Source organism: Trachypithecus francoisi, unplaced genomic scaffold, assembly GCF_009764315.1.
Source record: "Trachypithecus francoisi isolate TF-2019V2 unplaced genomic scaffold, Tfra_2.0 Lachesis_group5, whole genome shotgun sequence".
NCBI lineage: Eukaryota > Metazoa > Chordata > Mammalia > Primates > Cercopithecidae > Trachypithecus > Trachypithecus francoisi.
The window spans coordinates 68,955,870-68,971,616 of NW_022681470.1; positions in this window are offsets into that span (position 1 = coordinate 68,955,870).

A 15,747-nucleotide genomic window follows, 5' to 3' on the forward strand; every position below is an offset into this window, starting at 1 on the left:
ATGCAGCCGCTGCTCCTCTTAACCACTATGCTATTTACAGTCTCAAGCCCTCTTCTCTCTGACCTCTGCATGGTTTCCTTTTGCACTATTTCCTGCGCTCCATTTCTAATCACAAGTCTGTGTCTGGCAGGCAGCCTGAAGATTGAACACAGGCTGGCACCAGCACAGGCAAATGCCGAGATGCCCTGCCTAGAGCTTCCCACTCATTATTTCCAATTAGAAAATGTCACTAGGGAAGAAAACAAATACCCTCAAAGATAACTCAGTGTGTGCTGTGTGTTTGTTGCGTGGAATAGATGCCAAATAAATATTTTATCAAAGGAATTTACGTAGTAAAATTATTCGAGTTGGAAATTATCCAGGAATACTTTCAAAATGAACGTGGTGGTTTGTTATTTTATTTAATTAATTTATTTATTTATTTATTTATTTTTTGGTAGCATGCATGGATTTGAAATTCCCCCGGGAGCTGGCTCTGTTTTTGATGAGCTCAAGGTCTCTTCCAGCTCTGTGATGATGGCTCAAAGGCCAGAGCTTCTGATCCCAGCCCAGCCATTGCTCAATGTGAGTCAGCTGACCTCTCTAGACTTTGCCTAGTCTATCTGGATCAATGAAATAAACAGAGAAAAAAAATCAAAATCATTGTATCTTAGACTTGGAAGCAACCTTACAGGTTATCCCTAATTAAGGAAGCTGGCTGTTGTTTGTCTCCATCCAACCCCTCTGGCTTCACTTGACCCGTTTAGCTGGGACCCCGTGGCTATCCAGTATTGTCTTCTCTCTGCAGGCAGATGCTGGGTATGGTGACTCAGGCCTCTTTCCAAGAGTTGGGACAAGTGTCTAACACAGAATTTTCTTCATGTAGAATTAGACACCCTAAATCTTAAAAGGACATTGTTACCCAGGTTGACATGGGATATGAGTAGCAGAGTATAGCCAAGTGAGGACTGGGAGGACTTGGGACATATGACAGGAAGAATAGGCCAGATGCAGTAGCTCACACCTGTAATCCCAGCACTTTGGGGAGGCCAATGTGGGCGGATCACGAGGTCAGGAGTTCAAGACCAGCCTGGCCAACATGGTGAAACACCATCTCTACTAAAAATACAAAAATTAGCTGGGCGTGGTGGTATGTGCCTGTAATCCCAGCTACTTGGGAGGCTGGGGCAGGACAGTCACTTGAACCAGGGAGTCAGAGGTTGCAGTGAGCCGAGATCGCACCACTGCACTCTAGCCTGGCAGCAGAACGAGATGCCCTCGCAAAAAAAAAAAAAAAAAAAAAAAAAAAAAAAAAAGAATAATGTATTGGAAACAAGAATGAAGCAGGTAGATACTGTTCTTAGGCACGTAGTATGTGCTACACAATTTATATCTATGTTAACATTTAGTTCTCACAACCACCAAGGAGGCTATCTCCAATTTACAAATGAGGAAACTGAGGTCCCCAAGTAGTATCCCTCGAGTCGCACAATTGGTAATTGTCAGATTTGGGATGCCAGACACTTTGGAGTGACCCTGACCTCTCTTCTCTTTCCATATACAACCCTACACTCCACACCCACCTCTCAGTCATGCTTGAGTCTTGTCAGGCACAGTGGTGCATGCCTGTAATCCCAGCCAAAGCAGGAGGATCGCTTGAGCCCAGGAGCTTGAGATCAGCACGGACAACATAGTGAGACCCTGTCTCTACAAAAAAAAAAAAATGAGCTGAACGTGGTGGTGTGCCCCTGTTATTCTCAGTTGCTCAGAAGGCTGAGGTGGGAGTACTGCTCGAGCCCAGGATGTCAGGGATGCATTGAGCCATGATTGTGCCACTTCATTCTAGCCTGGGCGACAGAGCGAGATCTTATCTCAAAGAAAAGTCTTTTCCGGTTTCTTACTAAGAAGGGAATTGAGAGCACATATCAAATCATATATCACATCAGATCGTGTATCAGTAGTTAGCTGGGTAAATTTATGATTAAGCAATGCAATTATCTTTTAGTCCTGCAGATTGAGTTATTTTTACCTCCTTCTTTTGTTGTCTACATACATTCCTCAGTTGTGTAACTCTTCTGTTCATTTGGGCTGGGTGGATTCTACCAGGCCATGGAAATCAAGACCACGTGTCCTGACCAGGCAAGCTGAGTGAGCAGCAGCCCTTACCTGAGGTTGGCTTGGCAAGGTTTATTTGGTTCTGCGGCATATCACACTTGTCTCACATCTGTCTTTGGAGCCTCCTGAAGCACTGGGGCATCCCAGAGGAGCCCCAACTGCAGCCCAGAGAGAAAAATGACCTGCTCCAGTCAGCGGCAAACTGCCACCTGAGGCCAGGGTCCCTGACTCCCGTGTGCATGTTTCAATGTTTCTTTCATATATATATGATGTAGTTTTACCTGTGGCTAGTGCTGCTTTCAAGAGCAGGGTTGGAAGTCTTAGCCAACTCCTCTTAATCTCCATCAGCATCCCATGCCCCCCAACACACGCACACTTCCTTCTTTGTCATGAGCACCTGGCGTTTTCTCAGTTCAGGTAAAGTCCTGCGAAAAGACAACAATCCAGGTCCCCAAACCTGCCCCTTCCCAAGTAAATGAAGCCCCTGTGTCCCTCCTAGGTGGAAATTCTGGGGTCATCTGCGCATATGCCTGTCTCTTCCATGAGACTTTCCACTCCCTCCCAAGGGTAGGAAATAGATCTCTTCTTTCTCTGTGACACCCCCAAAAGTGTAATGAGGGCTCTGCACACTTGCAATGAGTATTTGTTACTGTGCCTGCTGCTGCAGCGGCCAGCTGTGCTTGGTCCCAATTAAGAAGGCTTGTGCTTGTCTGTTTGGAAGTAGGTATTCCTTGCATTTCATCTCTAATGTAGGCAAGTAGTTGAAAGAGAAGACGGATTTTAATTTTTAAGGGTTCATGTCACTTTGCTGCTGTATGTATCACAGACTCCCACCTTAGACTGTGAGTTCCTCAAGCACCTTAGACTGTGGGTTCCTCAAGAAAAGCAATCACGTATCAGGCATGTAGTTGCTACCCAGTAAGTGGTTGCCAGGTAAATGACTGCGCATCTGAATACTGCTCCTTATAGCACCTAATAAAAGGGGAACACACCTTATCTGAAAAGGTGACTCGGCAGTCAGGCATACTGTCACTTAACAGGAAGTCATCACACGATGCTTTTTACTGCAGAAAGAGATAAAACAAATGGATCTGCCACACAATGTAAACCATGAGGGCAATCATTGAGCACCTCCATGCCTTCTGCCTGTCACATGTTAGTGATGTAAAGATACGCTTACAAGAAACGATAGTGCATACTTCAGAATTGCAGTGGGTTATCTGCTCAGCTGCTCTTCTCTGGGACCAGTACAACCTCCCCCGCCCTTCTGATGCACACACCCCTAGATAGTTCCAGGTGGCCATTTTTATGCTATGACCTGCCCAGATTCCTCTCCCAGGAATTTGGAATTTTAGACACAGAGGCACAAAGAAAGGGGGCTGTCTGGGGAGGCCGACCCATTATGGCAGCCTCCTGGAGGGAAGCCCACCACCACTGCTACTGCACATCCAAGGTCAGCCACAGCAATTGCCCATTCTGGGCCAGTACAACACAGGAAAACACAACATGGAAATAATCGACTCTAGTAAAACACACACACACACACACGTACACACAGATGGAATCAGAAAGCTCGCTAGTCCTCATAAATAAAGATACGGAATTTTGAAGTGAGTTACTTTTTCTCTGTTTCTCTCTGCACTTCTGTGGTATCATCACGGCTTGTTTTTTGTTGTTGTTGTTGTTGTTGTTTTGAGACAGAGTCTCACACTGTCGCCCAGGCTGGAGTGCAGTGGTGCAATCTCAGCTCACTGCAAGCTCTGCCTCCCAGGTTCACACCATTCTCGTGCCTCAGCCTCCCGAGTAGCTGGGACTACAGGCGCCCACCACCTCGCCCGGCTAATTTTTTGTATTTTTAGTAGAGATGGGGTTTCGCCGTGTTAACCAGGATGGTCTCAATCTCCTGAACTTGTGATCCGCCTGCCTCGGCCTCCCAAAGTGCTGGGATTACAGGAGTGAGCCACCGCACCCAGCCCACGGCTCGTATTTTACTGAATATTTCCAACATTTCTAGAAACCCATGGAGGGCAAGAATGTGTCTTATTCACCTTTGTGCATCTCATTGGCCTAGCCCACCCCTCACCTTCACAGGCACTTGAAGGACACTGAAGTAGCTGAATTAAGTTTGATTGACTAGGACAAAAATAATGAATTTGCATGTTTCTAGGGTAAACAATATTAAAACTACACTCAGATTTACTCATTTATCCTTCTTTCTATCCAGATATTATTTAGGAAACAGGCAGCCATTAGGTAAGTGCCCGTGCTTTTTTAAAAAGGGGGAAAACATAGATGAGAGGGAAATTCTTGTGGCACATTTCCTTTTCTTCCTTGTTCCAAGCTCTGTCCCTTGCCTCTCTTTAGCACCCTTTCTCTGCCCTCAGCCTCCTTCACCACTTTGTGGCCCCGACTGCGGGGCTATGTGCTGTCTGGGGCCCCACTGCAGACACCGCGATTTGTGTCTTACTTTGCAGTTAGGATAGTGCACAGAGGGCAACTGGGCGCTGCCATTCTGGACACATCACCCAGCAGACTCTCGCCAGAGCCCAATTGCCTTTCTGAGCTTTAGAACCAAAGAAAGAGATGGCTGAGGGAAGAGCCATGAACCAGCAGCGGTCAGAAATGGGTCACCAAGATGGTCCCCAAGAAGGTGAGCTTGGGGGAACAACAGAGCAACCCTAAGGAGTCCTTTGGCCACTGTTTAAGGCTGAGTAGCTCCTTGTCGGAAGAGCTATTTATTTATATTTTGTTTTATCTTATTTTTGAGACATAGTCTCACTCTGTCACCCAGGCTGGAGTGCAGTAGCGTGATCTCAGCCCACTGCAACCTCCACCTCCCAGGTTCAAGCGATTCTCCTGCCTCAGCCTCCTAAGTAGCTGGGATTACAGGCTCACGCCACCACGCCCAGCTAATTTTTTGTATTTTTAGTAGAAATGGGGATTTGCCATGTTGGCCAGGCTGGTCTCAAACTCCTGACCTCAAGAGATCCACCCACCTCGTCCTCCCAAAGGGCTGGGATTACGGGCATGAGCCACCGCACCCGACTGGAAAGGGCTTTTTATAGTGGCTTACTGATCACCAAATTTGTCACCTAAAAACATTCCAGAGGTGTGGGTGATGGTTTTGGTGAGATGGGGAGAGGTTCTGAGTCAAGAGCAGCAGTCTTATGCTCAGAGCAATCAGGGCCGTTACTCCAGTGCCAAGTGTCCCCAGGCCACACCCTCCTGTCCCGCCCTCTCGGCTGTATCACCCCAGAAGGCAGCTGTGGGGTGCTGACTGAAATGCGGCTGTGGATGAAGGTGAAGGCCGTGGACATTCAAATGCCTTCCCTGCTGGCAACTCAGAAAGTGCTGGACAAAGGAGAGGGAGATGATACCAGACACATTTCTTAGAAATGTGTAAACCTGTATTTGCCTGCGTGCTACACTAAATATTGTGTACAATGAAGGGGGCCTTGCACTTTGAGGGGCTTCCTCTCATGTTTCAGAATGTTAATGATAAGAAAATGTATTCTTACATTATTTTTCTATGCCTGTAATATATCTTAGAAAGTAAGCAATTGAGGTGATTTTCTTATACTGCAGACCTATTAAAAATAATTGAAATATATCTTTTAATTATTTTCTTTTGTTTAATTTTTTTTTTTTTTTTTTTTTTTTTTGAGACAAGGTCTTGCTCTTTTACCCAGGCTGGAGTGCAGTGGTGCAATCTTGGTTCACTGCAGCCTTGATCTCCTGGGTTCATGCAATCCTCCTGCCTCAGGTTCCTGAGGAACTGGGATTACGGGAGTGCACCACCACATCTGGCTAATTTTTCTTTTCTTTCTTTCTTTTTTTTTTTTTGTAGAGACAGGGTCTCAATATACTGCTCAAGCTGGTCTCGTACTCCTAGGCTCAAGAGATCTCCCTTCCTAGGCCTCCCAAAATGCTGAGATTACAGGCACGAACCACTGCACTCGGCCTATTTTCTTGACTGTGAGTAATACATGTACCATTTAGAAAGAACCACCTTATTAATATTTCTATAGACCTTCTTACTTATGTACCTTTACATGAAAATATATTGTGTTAAAAATAATTAGGTCATACCATAACCATAATGTTCTGAAACTTTATTTTACTAAAAAATATATCGTGAATATAGTTCAATGACAGTCAACAGATGTACATCATCATCATCAATCTTAATATTACATACTTTTCTATTTTATGGATTTAGTATAATTTGGTCAATTTCTATTTTAAGACTTTAGCGGCCGGGCGCGGTGGCTCAAGCCTGTAATCCCAGCACTTTGGGAGGCCGAGACGGGTGGATCACGAGGTCAGGAGATCGAGACCATCCTGGCTAACACGGTGAAACCCCGTCTCTACTAAAAAATACAAAAAAAAAAAAAAAAAAACATTAGCCGGGCGAGGTGGCGGGCGCCTGTAGTCCCAGCTACTCGGGAGGCTGAAGCAGGAGAATGGTGTGAACCCGGGAGGCGGAGCTTGCAGTGAGCTGAGATCTGGCCACAGCACTCCAGCCTGGGCGGCAGAGCAAGACTCCGTCTCAAAAAAAAAAAAAAAAAAAAAAGACTTTAGCTTGTTTCTAATTTTTGTCTTAATAAACTACATTTGATAAATATATTTTTATAATACCTCTGCTTTCTTGTCCGATCACTGTTTTAGGAAAATTTCTCAGAAGTATAATCTTTACATGATTTTTCACTCATAGCCACTCTTTCATCTAGAAAAACTCTACCCAGGCCGGGGGCGGTGGCTCAAGCCTGTAATCCCAGCACTTTGGGAGGCCGAGATGGGCGGATCACGAGGTCAGGAGATCGAGACCATCCTGGCCAACACGGTGAAACCCCGTCTCTACTAAAAAATACAAAAAACTAGCCGGGCGAGGTGGTGGGCGCCTGTAGTCCCAGCTACTCGGGAGGCTGAGGCGAGAGAATGGCGTAAACCTGGGAGACGGAGCTTGCAGTGAGCTGAGATCCGGCCACTGCACTCCAGCCTGGGCGACAGAGCGAGACTCCGTCTCAAAAAAAAAAAAAAAAAAAAAGAAAAACTCTACCCATTTATACTCCACCCCACCCCCAACAGGAATGGTATAAAAGTCTATTTAAAATAATTTTAAATTTGTTTTTATTAAATATTAAATACATACAAATAATATTTCTAATGTGAAGGACATAAGGAATACTCAAATATCTGTGAACCCACCATCTAGCTTAAGAGCTAGAATATCACCAGTCTCCTAGAAGCCCCCCATGCCCTCTCTGACCCCGTCCCTGCAGTCCTCCTCTTCCTCCTCCTCAGAAGAAGAATCCACTTTCCTAAACTGTGTCTCTACCAGTTCCTTGCTTTTAGTTAGTTTTACCACATATGCTTGTATCCTTTAACAACATGTGCCTTAGTTCTGTATATTTTTCCTTTATATAAATTAAATTGTACTTATGTATTCTTTTATAACTTGCTTGAAAAATTTTGTAAATGAAGTATATCACACACTCAAATGCCTTCCCTGCTGGCAGCTCAGAAAGTGCTGGACAAAGGAGAGGGAGATGATACCAGACACATTTCTTAGAAAGCTGTAAACCTGTATTTGCCTGCGTGCTACACTAAATATTGTGTACAATGAAGGGGGCCTTGCATTTTGAGGGGCTTCCTCTCATGTTTCAGAATGTTAGTAATAAGAAAATGTATTCTTACATTATTTTTCTATGCCTGTAATATATCTGGAAAGTAAACAATTGAGGTGATTTTTTTAATACTGCAGATCTATTAAAAATAATTGAAGTATATATTTTGATTATTTTCTTTTGTTTAATTTTTTTTTTTTAGAGAAGTACATGTGTCATAAGTGTTCAGCTTGGTGCATTTTCTGAGTGAGCACATGCCTAGATCAAGACACAAAACATTACTAGCACCCCAGAAACCCTTTTGACTCCCTCCAAGTTACTGTCTTTCTCTGAAGGGAACAACTATTCTGACTTCTAACACCATACAATTTATATAAATGGAATTAGGGTGACTGATTTCTCACACTCAACTTTATGTTCATACCTCTTGCTACATGTAGCTACAATTCACTCATTTTTACCACTGTATAGTGTTCTATTACACAAATATATAATTTATATATCTATGTATCTATTGATGGATATTTGGGTTTCTTCCAGCATTTGTTCTTATAAACAGGGGTGTTCTCAGCATTCTCCTATGTGTCTTTTTATTCCCAGGTGCAAAGGTTTCTTTAGGAGAAACTAGGAATGGAATTTCAGGGTCATAGAATATAGTTATTGTTCGCTTTAGAACATGAACTCACCACTTACCACTCACTCAATGTCATACATGAACTCACCACTTACCACTAAAAAAACAAAAATTGGCCAATCTAATAGGTAAAAATTAAATTCATTGCTTAAATTTGCATTTTTAAATTATATGTATTTCACTATTCCTTTTTTTTTTTTTAGATGAGGTTGTGCTATGTTGCCCAGGCTGGAGTGCAGTGGTTATTCACAGGTGATCTTGTGCGTTACAGCTTTGAACTCCTGGGCTTAAGCGATTCCTCCCATCTCAGCCTCCCAAGTAGCTGGGACTACAGGCAGGCCCACTGCACATAGCTACATTATTACATTTTTTTTTTAGCTGTTCATTGGTCATTTTTATTTTTTCTTTTGTGGATTCTCTGTGTTCTCAGTCAATTTTCCGTGCTAGTTGCTGATCTTTTTCTTAATGATTTGTAAATGCCTTTCTATATTAAGGATATTACTCTGATATCTATTATGAATGCTGCAAGTATATTCCCTATAACTTATTCTATCTTAGAGTTTGGCTTATGATACTTTTTGCCATTTAAAGTTTTATTTCTTTCCCCTGGGATGTGCAAACTCCAGAGAAATGGGGTCAGTGCTCCCCCATTTCAAGTTTTAAATTAAAATTTTTGTCCAATTAGTGCCATCATTCTTTTTTTCTTACAAGCTCTGCCCTTTCTGCTGTTGGAAGCAGGTTTAAACATGCTTTTCTACTCCAGGATGATGCATTTGTTAGGGTGACTTTTTATTTTTCATATTCACAGAGTAACTGGTTTTCCCAAGTTGTTGTCCAGAGATAGCAATGGCTGGGTCAGGGTGTGACCTGCTATGCCAATTTTAGAAACAAAAGTGATGATGCAGCTTCCGTTATCTGGAGATCTGTTTTCATCACACGGAGAATGAGAATTGAATTGACTTGTGTGCTAAGGCCAGTTATTTGCTTCTTATGCAAAGGATGTGGAAGTAATGGTCCTTTCTCCCTAGAACCCAGCAGGTAGGCTGGGCTCATTACAACAGGGAAATTTCACCAAAGTGAGAACACCTGAGGGACAAAACTGGCCTGCCAAGACCAGCCAAATGAACTCTCCAGCAATTGCCTGGCATGGGCTCCCCTCCCACAGGGGTTGCTGATTGCTCAGGCTTTTATAATTCTTGAGCCCTGTTCCAAGGAGCTTTTGTGGTTTAAATCAATATGCTTCTGGGAATAAGTGCCCTTATTATTTCCTCGTTCACATTATTTGCTGTGCTCTTATAGCACCCTGACATAATATTCTTTGTGCTGCAGCACAATAACAGTCCTTCCAGGAATCTCTAAGAGCTTTCTAATTAGGACCTACAACCTTACGACAGATGGAGAACATGAAGCCCAGAGACAGGGATGATGAGGCTTCACCTTGGTCACAAAGGAGCCAAGCTTCAGGGCCCGGGCTACATTGCTTATCTAGCAGTGATTGCAGAATTATAAGACTGCTTCAGGGCATAGCAGGGAATGCTGGATCCTTTGCAGTATGGCTTAGGGGGCATCCGCTATTGAGTTGAGGACTGAGAACTAGCCTCTGCCATTTCTAGCCACACCCAGGAATTGGTTGAGCAATAGCTCTTGTGTTTACAGCCAGTTCTCAGTGGCAAGGCTCAGACCAGAAACTGCACAAAGGTTAGGTAATTTGAAACTAAATTTACAGTTAAATAGTTAAACTTTCTTGATTGCCTACCATGTGCCAGCCACCATGTTGAGCACCAGGAAGGCAAAGATGAACTCCCAATCCCTCCCTTTGGGTATTTACAGTCTAGAAGAGGAGACAGATATGTAAGCAGAACGTTATAAAGTTATCAGAGGCCGGGTGCTTTACTAGAGAGTAGAACAGAAGGCTAGTAGTATTCAGCCCCGGGGCCTTCACGGTGTTCTTCCTGCTTCCTGGAGAGGAGGCCTTTTGACTTGGATAAATCGTAGGAGATGGGCTGGAGCTTGCTGGGCAGAGTTGGGGGAGGAGTGCATTGCATGCTGAGAGTCAAGCACAGACAAAGGCCCAGAGACGTGCAATGTACTGGGGTTCAGGGAGCAATGAGAAAGTCAGCATGTCCCAAGTGGCCATGGTCATCCCACTGTTCTTTCTCTTGTCTATTACTACAGCAAAAATCTCTCTTTCTATGCTCAATATTTTATTTTGGATGTTGAAAAGGCTGAACATTGTTTTTATCTTTCCCTTGTTGCTTTAACCTTTCATTTCTCCTCAGGGACTTGTGGGTGCCTCTGAGGAGGGAAAGGTCACGTATCTTTCCTGAAAAAAAAGCACAAAGATGACTATCTCACTGCAGTATGAGGATACAAGCGGAGGCAGTTCAGGGAATTTTGGGCAGGAACCCAGCTAGGCCTTCTTTTACCATCTTTACAGCAGAAAACATGGCCTTGGAAAGCTTCCAAGGTTACCTGTCATAGATCCGGCCACCCAGAGGGAGATTCTGCGGGCCAAAGCTTGTTGCAGAATCCATAGATGAAAACACATGGGGGGTAGGGGTGTGAGGAGAAAACGCGAGCTGGCAGGCAGCCTAACAGAAGGCCCACGTAGGAGCAGAAGCCTCAGGTTTGAGCTTTAGGAATCGGGTTCACAGCTGGCTCTGGAATCGGGCTGGACTGCAGTGGTGGGAAACCAAAGGCCACCTCTGGCTTCCTTTCTTTGCCCTTTTTTTTTTTTGAGATGGAGTCTTGCTCTGTCACCCAAAATAGGAGTGTGCAATGGTGCGATCTTGGCTCATGGTAGCCTCCTCCTCCTGGGTCCAAATAATTCTCCTGCCTCAGCCTCCCGAGTAACTGGGATTACAGGCGTGTACCACCACGTCCAGCTAATTTTGTATTTTTAGTAGAGACGGGGTTTCACCATGTTGGCCAGGCTGGTCTCAAACTCCTGACCTCAAATGATCCACCCACCTCGGCCTCCCAGAGTGCTGAGATTATCGATGTGAGCCACCACGCCTGGCCTCTTTGTCTTTCTTTTCCCTGGTGTCTTTCTTGCTCACTCCACCTTCCACAGGGTCTTACGGGTTGCATATACCTCCTTAGTCAACAAGAATAATGTATGTCCTGCTCAAGTCTCCCTCAGTGCCACTTTGCCACCTCAGCTAGACCTTGGCACCATGGACACTCACTGAGTACCCTGACACAGGTGACAACATCTGGGAGCTTCCTGGGGGCAGGACTCTGTATCTGCTACACATATACATGATGATTGGCACATAGTAGATAGTCTAGGAAAAAGAAGGGCCAGGAGGGAGGAAGGATGGACAGGGAAGAACCTAGTTAGAAACGGAAACCCCAGCCATCCAAAGCAACAACATATTCTAAATTCTGACCAAGAGGAGGCTGCTGCTGGAGGAGGGTGAGAATGACTAGGAGGAAAGAGATAGATAAGTACTCTTTAAAAAAAAATAAAAAAATAAAACTTTCTTGCAAGTTTTAGTCACTGCCCACTCGCTCCTACCTCAGCCCTCAGTTTAGAGCCTCAGCTGCACTCGAGGACCACAGTGGGCCTCTGTGATACCAGCAGGCCCTGCTCCAGCCTCTCCACTGCTCAGAGCTCAGACAGCTTGCCTCTCTGCCTCAGTCTCCAAGGTGAACATCAGGGATGGCCAGCAGGCAGATCAGCCGGGACTGCTTCAAGTCACGGTGAGAACCAGGGCTGGAGGCCAGAGAATAGCCAGGGAGCTGATGGGAGGCATGGGGCTGCTCCTGGCAGGACATGGTAACATTAGCCTCCATTTGTCCACAGTGGCTCCGACCAGAGGGCCATGCAGCTTGACTGATTCACACGGATGGATTGGGATACGGGCTATGGAGGAATACTGAGTATTGTGCCTGGCTGGAGGTCAGGACACGGAAGGACGAACAGGTTTTTCAGGGATGGAGGGAAGAGTGTTCAGATAGAGAGAAAAGATGAGCAAAGCCACAAAGGTAAGAACGTGCAAACTGAGCTCATGGAATGCCCAGCGTGCCAGTTTTACTGTGGGCTGGGATACACACAGAGGCCCGTAGGAAACAGGTCTGGCTGCTAGGCCTGTGTCTAATTGTGGAGGATCTTCAATGATAAATTGAATGTGGACTGTATTGGGAACCCAGTTTTGGTTTTTTTAACTAGAAGAGTGAATTGCAGCTGGCCTAGTGGCTCACATGTAATCCCAACACTTTGGGAGGCCAAGGTGGGCAGATTGCTTGAGCGCAAAAGTTTGAGACTAGCCTGGGCAACGTGGTGAAACCTTGCCTCTACAAAAAAATACAAAAAGTTAGCCGGACATGGTAGCATGCGCCTGTCACCCCAGCTACCCAGGAAGCTAAGGTAGGTGATCCCTTGAACCCAGGAGGTCAGGGCTGCAGTGAGCTGTGATCATGCCACTGCACTCCAGCCTGGGCGACAGAGTAAGACTCTGTCTAGATTAAAAAAAAAAAAAAGAAAAAGAATTGAGAAGCAATGGTAAGAAAAGTTCACTCAGAGGAGACCGAAACTAGCAGCAAGGAAATTAGGAAATGAAAGCAATATTCCAGGAAGACATAATGAGGTTGTGAACTAGGATGATGGTAGTGGGAACAGAAAGAAAGCATGTTGTGAAGAACAGCACCCCCTTCCCCAAAAGTAGGACAGCTCCTCTCCCTGCATGAACACCTATCTCACAGAAACATGCAGACACACACACTTAGGAGGTGAGAGAAAACACAGCCTCTTCACCGTCATTCTCTTCTCAGCTGTCAACCCCAGCCCTCCCCAACTCCACCCCCACTCCACCCCCACCACTTCTCTCTACACCTGTCTCCTGTTCCCTCCATCCCATTTTGGGCAATGGCTGGAGGCATCCGCTCTAAGGACAGAGTCACGCGAAGCTTATTTATATCTGCGGCTGCACTGCCTGAGCCCTTAGTCTCGAAGGCATGTGTTTGGTGGGGAGCTGGGCCACACCTCATCTCCCAGGCAAAGCCCTCTTGCTGGGAAGTCTGCAGCTGTGGCCTCTATGAGATCTTGCTGAAAAGATAGGGCCAAGAGGTCACACAGTCCATTCCTCTGCCTCCAGAAAGGTTCTTGGCAAATGCATCCCTGTGACTGAACAGGCTTCCTATCTTAAGGCCCTTCAGAAGCACCCATGAAGCCTGAATGCTTCCTTCTTTCAGTATGTAATTGTTTCCAGAGTTCAGTAAGTTCTTCCTTACACCCATCCTAAACTTCTTACATGAAGCAGGCCACCTTGCTTCTTGCTCCGTTTTTGAGGGGTGGCAAACTCTCCAAAACCTTGTCAGTAGGCAAAGGGTTCTGATCAGTTAGGTATGAAGCGCCTATCGAACCATGGGGCTTATGTCCAATGGATTTGATGACATGAACTAACTTTGGATATAAGCCCATTTATTTTGCAGTTGATCAAATAAGTCTCAGAAAGAATGACAGGATGTCTGGGTCAGCTCACTGCACCGGTGATACTTCTTCCATATCTTCCTGGCGCACTCCTACCCCCTCTCTCACTTTCCCAGGGATCAAGACTTGTGCTGACAGGGAAGGCTGAGAGATGGAAATACTCTCCTCCCTACAGAAAAGGATACGTTCCTCTTGAGTCTAAGAGATTTTAGTCCCTTCTAGGTCCTCAAATGAGACCTGGAACATCATCGTTCTTTAAGGCAGAGATGACCTGAAACGTTTTGTAGGGCTGAAGTTCCTGTCCCCGCTGCTGTCTGGGCCTCTGGGCCACTGGGCCAGGTTGGCCAACCCACCACTGAGGAGGAAGGCAACCAACATCTGTTGGGCACCCTCCAGGCACCAGGCTTTGTGTGTGTTATCATATTTAATCTTCACAACTCTTCAACAGGGTAACTATGAGCCCCCTTTCACAGATGACGAAGCCAAGGCTCAGAGAGATGTGATGAGAAGAAACAGAGACTCGGAGAATAGCCAGGTGGCTGATACGGGGTGTGGGACAGTGGAGAGAGCTGTTTGTTCCCATTAACAGGACCTGATAACATTAGCCACCATTTATCCACATTTCAGCCAACCCCAGGGTCAGGCAGCTGAATGTACACAATACTGGTCAAAGAAAAATACGAAGGATCGTGCTTGGTTAGACAAATCAGGGCCAGGGTGTTTCTGCAGGGTCTGGAGGGACAGATGAGTTTTTCAATGTGGAATAGTTGGTGTCAGGGAAGACTGAATTCTGACAGGAGCTATTTCCCTCTGACCAAAGTTTTGCCATCTTCTCCAATCGCAGAGAACTGAAGCAGGCTTAAGATTGCAGTGAGAGGCTGAAGTGGGAAGATTGCTTGAACTCAGGTTGAGGCCGCAGTAAGCTATGAGTGTGCCATTGCACTCCAGCCTGGGTGACAGATCTCTCTCTTTTTTTTTTTTTTTTTTTTTTTTGTTGAGACGGAGTCTCGCTCTGTCGCCCAGGCTGGAGTGCAGTGGCCGGATCTCAGCTCACTGCAAGCTCCGCCTCCCGGGTTTACGCCATTCTCCTGCCTCAGCCTCCGGAGTAGCTGGATCTCTCATTTTTTAAAAGTGAAAATTAAAAGATTGCAATGAGTGGTTTAGGCTGGATGTAAGAAAAACTTAGTGGGTTGTGAGGATGGTTATACCAAAGGAGACACGGGGTGAGTGAGCCTTTCTGAAGGGCTCCACAGGTAACTGCAGTGACTCTGCCCTGGGGTGTCCTGTCCAAACCCATTCCTTTCTCCTTTCACTGGAGAACATGATCAGCCTCTTGAGGAAGCTCAGGCTCACCCTGCATAGTCAGGGTCAGAATGTGTTTCTCACCACCCTCCTCCCATTGTCTCTTCAGGAAAGAGGGGGTGGTGTGGCCCTGAACTCCAGGAGCTTGGCCACCACTGTATTCCCAGCACCTGCTATGCTGTGTGTGTTTGACAGACATCTCGTGTATGAATCGAAGAATACCTTCTCAAAATGGTTTATGCCCTTGCTGGCCATGCCTTTGGCATACATCCGGGAAATGTGTGTTCAAATTCCTTCTCTGACAAATGTTGCTGACTGAGCTGCAATGCCTTGTTGACGTCAGCTGAGTTACCTTCAATGCTCAGGAGCGCTTTCTTTTCATCAGCTACTCCCGGTCAGCCACTTGGGAGTGGGGGGCAGGGGGAATTACTGCTTAGGATAGATTCTCAGGCCCTCTCCTGTGTCAAGGGCCCTCAAGGAGAGATTTCAGATGTGCTCACTCTGAGAGAGAACAATTCTAGCCAGGGCTAATATGCTTTTGAGCATCCCAGGGGACATGGTAACCATTGAGTAGGATAGCTCTGATGTTGCTGAAGGGATTCTATGATTATACTTATTTCTCCCTAATGCTCCAATACCTTGAAATGTGACACAGA